The sequence below is a fragment of the Calidris pugnax genome, unplaced genomic scaffold (assembly GCF_001431845.1).
Source record: "Calidris pugnax isolate Ruff unplaced genomic scaffold, ASM143184v1 scaffold42, whole genome shotgun sequence".
Taxonomy (NCBI): domain Eukaryota; kingdom Metazoa; phylum Chordata; class Aves; order Charadriiformes; family Scolopacidae; genus Calidris; species Calidris pugnax.
This window is the reverse complement of record NW_015090920.1, coordinates 10,338,524-10,348,124: the sequence shown is the minus strand read 5'-3', so window position 1 is coordinate 10,348,124 and position 9,601 is coordinate 10,338,524.

The window sequence follows — 9,601 nt, the reverse complement described above, 5'->3', positions numbered from 1 at the left end:
GGTATCTAGGTTGTTCTCCAGGGGGCATGTACAGCAAGATAGTTGAGAAACTCTGTTAAGAAGTTGCCAATGAGTCTTGGGTTTCTTAGTAGGAACTATTTCCCCCCACATTTAAAGACTTGTTCTTAAATCTGAAAAATGAAGCAATCTCACATTTCTGCATGTTTTCTATTCCAAAGGCACGTTTTTGTAAGTGCCATTTTAATCTATGCTATTGTCTTAGTTTGAATGAGGTTTCAAAGTTTACCTCCTCTGCATGAATCAACCCAAAAGTAAAGGAAGAGCTTCAGAAGGGCCTAGTGCCACAAAAATGTCAGCACAAATGGTTATCATTGGACTGCCTCTTTGTAATGAGCATTTGGTTTTAGCTTGAATCCCTTCCCTCTTTGCTTTTCCAGTCAATGGTGATTTTAGTCACTGTGCAGCCCTCACCCCTTTGTTGCTTTTGATTGCCTTGTTTGTTAAGGACATTTTAAAATTTATTAGATCTTCCTAAATTACATTCCCTTTCCACACTCTGTTCCTTTTCTTTTAAACACTTTCATATTCAGATCTGGTTTCTCTGTAATTTTCCTTTCTTTAATAATACTTAGTAAGATGTTACTGATGTACAAGAGGTCAGAAGCCACTTCTGTGTGTCTGTGGTGGACCTTAAATTCCCTAAGGATATTAAATAGTCAGGAGTACATGGAGAAAAAGAGCTGTGAAGATTTAGAGTAAAGGTACTTCCTACTTCTGTGGCTGAGACTGAATGGAAGAGTGGCAGAGATATTCCAGATGGACCAAAATAAAATTAAATAGCTCAACTCTGAAGAGTGGAGATACGGGGGAATAAATGGAAAGAAGAGAATGGTGAAGAGTGAAGAGCAGGGAGAAAATTACCCATTTTGCATATAAATGATGTAATTACCCCCTCAGCTTCTTAGGCAGAAGTTGACATCCCTAATTAAAATAATTTTATGATCTTCTGGGGACAGATATACAAAAGCATAAAGAGAAGGAAAAAATAACAAATACAAAACCAACCAACATCAGCAGCCATTTTTACAAAATAATTTTGCAACAGGACTGATGATGTACATGCAGTCTCAGCTTTATAACAAATTATCAGGCTTGTATTTTATTTCAGATGATTCACAGGGCTTGATATAAAAGGCAGAAGCTGAATAAAACCTTTTCAGAGAAGAGAATGATGAAACCACAATACAAGGACAGGGAATTGAAAGCCTACTGGACTGAATTTCATTGTTTTCTTCTGATTAATACTGGAAATTGAAAGCCACTGTGTTTAACCTGTGCTGATGCTACAGTTGCTGTAATTAAGCATGAGAATATGGTCTTACAACTTGTGCATGCTGATTGTTTTATACAAAGCACCTGGCAAATTTGCCAGCACATACACTATTAAATCTGCAACAGAGGCGTCCGGCCACCAAAGGCTGCCATTGTCAGTCGTTTAATTGATCTACGGTATTCCACTGCGTCTTCACTTCCCTTTTGCCAGGCAAGAAAGCAGTTATAGGGTTTTTTCAAGACTGGAAGGTAGCGAGGGGATGTGTTGTTTTAACCGTGCGGGAAGGAAGGGGTTGTGCTACACAAAGAGATAAAACCCAGCAAGTGTTACAAATCTGGAAAATTCCATTATCATATGCCTTGTCTTATCGCTCGTACCATCTGACTGACTGATTTAATGTTGCTAAGAGACTTGACAGACCAACTTGTTAGCATCACATACTGCACAGTAGCAATTGATAAATCAATTGTTACCACTAATTTTACTCCAACAGGGTGATATTTCAGTAGTCAGAAGTTGGCTGAAGGATATGCTTGTGTACGTGCAATTTTATTTTTTTTATTTTTTTTCCCCCCACATAGCTAGTTCTCTTTTGCTTTTCCTAAGTATTTTTGGTGATTTCACGGTAAGGTAAAGCTAGAAGCCAAGAGAATAACATTATCCTCAGGCACAAATGCAGAAAATCAGGCTAGAAATCTCACAGGAACTGATGTTCTTGTCCTATAACCGCTACTTACAGTAGTGACCAACTTTTGAATGATGTAGAAAAATCTAAATCTTTTTTGAGATATTTTAATGTCTAGTCCCGACTGATTAATTAATAAAAGAAAACAAAACATTTTAAGCCTCAGAAAAGCTTTGGGTTTGGTTCTGCTCAGAGGATGGGCATGGTGTCAAGTCCATTAGTTCTGAGCTGATTCATCCTGCCCTAATGAATACAATTCACTCATAGGCTGCAGAATCTGGAATAACCATTGTGGTTTATGAGCTATTTAAATATTAGCTAGTGCACCACGTGCTTAGTTCTTCAACTCTATTTACATAGGTGGGAAGGGGAAACCTATTGCAGTTATTTTATCTGACAGATAAGTCTCAAATCTCATAAAGATGAAACCGTCTCTTCCCAAATCTCATTCTTTTGTTTGTTGTTTGTTTTGCAACACAAAGAAGGACTGGATAGAATGGGAGGACTAGTTTGAAGCATCTGTCAGGGTGGTTTTGGGGGGGAGAGGATGCTCGGCAGCAGGCATTAGTGGTGTGGTCGTAGGGGTCTTCTGCATTGTCCCAGTGTGAGTCCTGGCTGTTCTGCACAGCCACAACTCAGGAATTCTTGGCTATCGAAGCTGGGAACAGAAATTATTTCCCAGACAAGTGGAATGGCCTGTGAATGTTCACAAGTGAGAATCCCTTTTGCAAAACACCCTTCTGTGCAGGACCACCAAGGAACTCAGCAAAGGTGTCAGGCCGCTGAAGCAAAATAGTATGTTTACAGGCAAATAACGGCCTTTGTTTTTTGTGATCTGAATGGGAGAATAATGCTTCTATACTCTTTTTTCAAGAGAAACACAAAATCTAAGCCAGAACAGCATAACCTATTGTACAGAACCTATCTATAGCACCAGTACAATGTGTAAGAAAGCTCGCAGGAAGGGGCTTCTGTGGATACCATGGATATCGTGATCCTGAAAGCACTTAAGGATAAAGGATTGATTCTTGAAAAAAAGGCTGAGCCACTGAAAAACACATGAAATGATCCATTCTTGATTCAGCTTCTGCTGTCAGTGAGGGAAGGGTGCTCAGTGTTGTACCTTCCTGCCAGAGCTCCTTTCACTCAGAGAATCAAGATTTATTCGCATAATATTTGACTTGAAAACAAATATATGGCTTTATAGCTTCTTCTTTTGTAAAGATGTATATACACCCTGCCAAAAGTAGCATGCAATCTGTGCCAGATAGACTTTTTGTTTTATTCTGGATTTTAGCATGTGTATAAATTAATCTGTCTTTATCCCTATTTTTCAAGAGACGTACGTAGCTGTCCATATACTGGCATTTATCTTTCTGGTTAGTGCCACTGTGTGGATAATACATCACTAGAGCAGTGGTGCTAGTTATGATGTATGACACCAACGTATCATAAAAGCATTGCCACTTCTGTGATGTATTATTCAAAACATGGAATTAAACAGAAAGATCAATATAATACAGGCCCTTAATTTTTTAAGGTGGGTTAGAAGGTTTTAGATTAAAGAATATAGGCTCCAGAGGATTTACATAAAGGCTCGGTGCATAACAGAAACAAATGAGAATAGCTGTTATTTGAAATCTGACATGGTTTGTACCAAAAAAGATGGCCAGCGAAACTTTTCAAGTCTTGTTCCCAACATGTTTCAAGCCCTCTCTGTCCTCAGCTGCAAGGCACCCAGCCTCCTACCACCTTCCTCCAGGATATCTTCCACAAAATACGGTCTTCGCTGTCTCCACGTGAGCCAGTTCCCTCTGCTGCCCCTTTGCCCACCTGGACCACCACCTGGTAGCTCTGAGCTGCTGAGGATAAGCGGCTGCCTCATCCCTCTTGATCGGCCGCCTGGCGTGCTGAGCAGAGCAGATAATGGTGCATTTACTTCCCTGCTTTTTGCACAGTGAGGGCACTATTTGAGTCTCTCTTCTCTACTTGGCTGCTGATTACCACTAAACTTATTGAAATTTAGTTCCTATTGAAGAACTAGCTCTTCTTGAAAGGTTGTTGGAATTATCACATATTTTCAAAAGTTAATAGGGGGTAGGGGATAAAAAAAAGCTTAGACATCCATCTTATTTTCTTTTTGGCTGACTTAAGTCCATTTGTTAAGAACAATATTATTCTCATTAACACTTATTGTTTTCATGGATTTACACAGATAGAAATTTTATTTAGGATCATTCATTTGCTTTTGCAGTGCTGCTAATCTAATGTGTTCAAGAATCACAGTGTAGGCAGAATTTGAAATTGGTTTTGGTTTTGTGTTTCTAATTTTATTTCAGTTCTGCAAGTCCTTCCAAAGTGCTTAGACAGTATTTTCCTCCTTTTGCTCAGAGGCTGCCAGGTCTTCACAAACATAAACTTTAAGTAGAAACTCCAGATATTTCTAAACACGATTAAAACATGATTAAAACTATAACAGCTGGCACTTCTGGGCTTCTCCATGCCTCACGTAAAGAAAAACAATCCCACAGCAAGTCACAAAAACATTCTTAGGTTTGGAGGGCCCTGCTCCTAAACATCTTAACAGAATAAAAAGTCAGTATTAGCATCAATTCTCTGCTCTTGCAGGCTCTTTTTATTCCATAATTGCAAGCAGTCTTTACAGATTTCTATTTTCTTATGGTTATGGTGCAGCCACTTCACGTGTTTTCTCTGCTGGAATATTCCATTTATTAATCTCTTTTGACATTTTTTTTTTTTTTTCTGCTCTCTAACCAAAACTTTAATTTCTAGTTTCAGGATAGTAAATTTATTAACCTTTCTAAGGTAACATACAAAATCCTTTTCCTACCTCGATATTATTTCCTTGAATCCTTGAAGATATTTATACAGTTTTATATACCCTTAATCTCTTTTTCTCTAAGCTGTGTAAATTAAGTTTCCTTGCTTGCTCTTCTTCTATCATATCCTCTAATCCTTGAATCATTTCAGTTGTCCAAACTACCACAAAACCAGCATATATGTTTCCTGGGGCTCAGAACATAAAAAGAAATTAAGAGGCCACAACACGCTTCTGTGAGCGTACCTCTTGTGGACAGCCTTAGCCAAAGAAAACTGCAATTCTTGCACAGCATGGGCAGTTCTATTGATTATATATTTTTAGCAGGTTTTGGTACTATTCATAGCCTGCCAGACACCGTTTATGCATTAGATGCTGTATTTCCCAGCCCAAACAGCTTAAAATGAAAGATTTTCATTGTGTGGGAGAACCACCTAGCAGAGACCTCTACAAAGAGCTACACAGTAAAACCTTGGTGGTATTTCAGTTCTCTCTGAATCAGTATTTATGGCATATAATGTTATGTGATAAATGTGGTTTATATTTTTAATGTGTTTTGTCATAAGAATAATGTTTCAATAACAGCATTTCTGGGACAGTGAGAGAGGAGGGAAATAGTTCGTATTGTGCAACATCCAAAACCACTGCAGTTTATGGAGGTCATGGCAATTTACATCTCTTATCACCTGATAATAGACTGAAAGTTCATTCAGATCGTTCAGATATAGATACAGAAAATTTTATCTAAGTCAGACCCAGATTATAACATCAGTCCCCTAGCCAGTGATTTACAGTAACTGTCTTCTCTCTGAGGCGAGATACTAAATCTGCCAAAAATGTTTCTGTGTGTTTTCAGGCTTAAGTCTAAACAAATCCATACATGTGGTCAAAGTACTAGTGGTGCCAAAGAGAAATATATTTGTGTAGACAGGCAGCTGAAGATGCACATCTCTCTCTTCCAACTTCCTCTTCCGTCTCAGTGTGGCCATTGTAAGTGAATTAGCATGATGGGCTGAATGACATCTTTGGTTACATTTGTCCTCTGTGATGTCACAGAAATTCAGTGGATATAGATGTAGAATTTCTCCAAGAAATGTCTATAAAAAACTTGCTTGTTTGGACAGAGAACAGAATCTTATAATGCTATAGGATAAAAAAGAGTGCCAATATAGTGAAAAGTAATGTGTTAGGGCTGGTTATGCTATTGAATACATATAAATGTGAATACAAATATAAATGACTAGTGTGATTTATTGATGCTTTCATTTTTCAGAGCACTGGGACAGGCTGCCCAGAGAGGTGGTGGAGTCTCCTTCTTTGGAGACATTCAAAACCCGCCTGGACAGGTTCTGTGCAACCTGCTCTACATAGACCCGCTTTGGTGGGGGGGTTGGACTAGATGATCTCCAGAGGTCCCTTCCCCATAGATTCTATGATTTTTAGGTTTCCTGTGTATGTAGAAGTACCTATACTCTATAATTTATATGCTTGTGTACTCAACAGTATCACAAGCTCTAGAGCAAGCTAGTATTTGGAAGCCTTTTGAAAAGACCAGATGATTAGCTTGGACCAGAGATCCCTGAGGTCCATTCCAACCTGGTATTCTATCATTCTGTGATTCCATTTTTCTACAGTTATAAAGAGCCTATCTCTTACTCGGCTGTAATGCAGTGACCAAGAATTGTTTCAAATACATTTTCCATTTGAGGATCCATGTAGTTTGATATATACTAGGTACTAGTATGATATTTTACAGTTAAGAAGTTACTTATGGTAATGTCAGAAGCATTCCAAATCATAGCCTTTTAAGATAAATATAAATATGTGTGTATTATGTCTAGAAATATTGAATGTAGTGAAAGCTGGATGTTGCAATTATTGGAAGAAGTACGTAAGAAGATACAAAGAGAGATGAATGCAGTTCAACTGACAATCATAAGCAGAAAATATAATTTAACGTCCTTTTTTAGAGCTGTGTTGAAGGTAAAAAGCTAGATGGGAGCCATTAGCTTTTAACGATTTATAATGCTTTTAAGAGCTTCCATACAATGAGCAAAGAAAAGAAGAAAGGTATTTGTCTGTAATTCAGAGAAGGTCATTTCCATTTAGGCATAGAAAAAGTATCCTCTGAGGTGTTTATCTGTAAACTATTTACAACAAAAATAGAGGTTTGATCAAAGGAACAGAATCATGCAGAAATTATGGAAGTTCACAGTTAAATCATGTGCTTTTATTTCAGAAAAAATGTCGGTAAATATCACTATGTTGATGTGCAGAAACACATTTTTAGAAAGGACTCACGGAGTTCTTTTGAGAATTTTTTCATTAGCACCTAGTGCTATCAAATTAAGCCTAATGTAAAATAAATTAACATAGTACCTACATTGTTAATTTCAAAAGAACAACAATGTCCATGAGTATATAAAGAGAAGTCTAAAACTGAAATCAATATATCTCACTTCAGCCTAACTCAGAACAAAACTTAATATGTAATACTCTTTGATAAAGGAAGCATGAGTGCTAGGGATTGATACTAGGCTTTTAAAATACTATTATTTTCTTTAAACTGTATCCTTGCATCCAGATAATGTTCTTATCTAAGGTAACAAGACAAAAGGATGATTGTGCATTTGGTTGCAGGGATTTGTGGTTGTACATCCGTACTATCCAGAGAATCCCTAAAGAATTGCAGAAAGCAGGCCAGCTCTGGTCAGGTTTTCTTATTAGCAATTAAAGAGAGAGCTAGAATCATCTACACATATGGTGTGCAGCCGTCGGCACGAAAGTCAACCATCGCAGCTTGTGGTTTGATTGGCATGGGATGCTCCCCGAGGAGCAGCAACCCAGTTCTCCCCTGCCCAAGAGGACTTGATGGCTGACAGGAGCAACCCACAGCACCCAAGGGGTGTTTTGTGCCCTTCCTGTGGAACTGGGGTCATTAGGTGGATGGGAAAGACAGTGACAAATGTTGGTCAGGTAAGGAAGGGCTTAGGAGCTGGGGCACTCGAGCATCCCCAAGGGGAAGAACAGGCTAGAAGTGGGCTTCGTCTGCATTTAGACAGAAGAGAGCCTGAACCCATTTTTATTCCACTTTCTGTAAAAATACTTGCTACTGATTAAGAACATTTTTTTATTAGTGTTGTACTTTATTCCCACTTTATTTTGGAAAGAGAAAAAAATGGTGGTCAGCCCCGAAAGAGGCTGGGAAGGTTCTTATTCCAGCCAGATGCTGTTTGTTATTCAGTGAGCAGCCTGGCTGAAATAAACACAGGTCCTTTTCCCTCCCTCACATATTTTCTGTTAACATTTTGATTTTGACCAGTGTTGCTCTTCCATAGGTCATAATGGGTGGCAAGAACAACGGTTTCACATTTAAAAGGCATGCTAGTAAAAACTCTGGTGGGACCTCCTCACCCCAGAAACACTGGAAGGATTAGCATCTATAAACTCTGTGGTGCTCAGGAGAAGCCTGCATTAGCATTTTACCTCAAAACAGGCACGGAGTTTGGAAATGAGTCTCCCCTCCACTTGCTGCATTATGGTTTATTTTGAAGAATGAGCTCGGAGCATTTGAGTCGGTTTCTTTCTGAGTGAAAGCAAACTCAAAGCTGTGCTCCTGGCATCCACCTGTCTGCCCCAACGCTTAATGAATGTCAACCCAACAGAACCAGTTGGAAGTAAAATCCCTGAAGCAGAGAGATATCACATGGACATGGGGTCCTCAGCATCAGCTACTCCACCCTCCAGACATAGACGGAGTAAGCAAGCATGAATTTGGCTAGTAAATTACATTTTATTATAGGGGAAAAGAAACCCACAGTAAGCTACGTAATGCTTAATAATACTTATGACATAATACTTAATTCCTGAAGTCTTTTTCCTTCATTGGGGGAAGTGCTAGGACAGCTGGTGCTTCTCCTCTTGTGAAGTATAGCAGAGTCATAGCAGACTCAAGGGTTTTCTAAACTATTCCTGATGGTTAACAGAGCCCAACTTAAGGCGACTCTGATTTTGTGACCTGAGGTGCTTTTTCTGTTGCTGACTCTATTTCTCAGTGGTTTACTACCTCTAGCTAAATATTTGCTGATGGTTTCTGTTATTTCAGCCACCATAATGATTGACTCTTATAGGCTGGATTCTGCAGCTCTTCTCATTCTGAAACGGGTTTTTCAGTTCACAGTGTACAGTAGACTCATGAACAATGAATTATTTTCCTAAAAAGAATAACTTTTGTATCTCAGTACTGGAAGCAGACTCTAAAGTGTAATTGGCCCAGAAACGCACAATACACTGCCATAGCTTAGATTGTTCTCCACTTTCCCTCCTTTTCAGTGGAAATGGCTTTTAAACATAATACACAAATACATGCAAGTAAACATTTCAGGTGCTTCCATCGAGTCTGTTCAGTTTGCTTTCTTCCTTTAGTTCTTCCCTTGTCTCACAGCCCCTTTCCCTCCCTAAATAGCACCCATGAACATGGCAGCAAGCCCTACATCGCCATGTAAAAGGTGAATTGCATTTCCACAGGTGCCACCATCTCATATTTTGTCCTGTTAACTAGGCTTAGTCTTGCCCATATTTAAAAGTTCAAGCCCCTTCAGGGTGCTTGGGCCAGTGTTCAGGTGCGTGCTGGTCTGTCCCAAACATATGTGATTTTGGGAGCAAGTACCTCAGTCTAGAATGCTTCTAAGAGCGCAGAAAAGTTTTTGCTACATTTGGCTGGTGCTTCGCTCAGGCTTTGGTTGTCCAGGTTTGCGTATCAAGCAACCTGCCTGGATGTGAA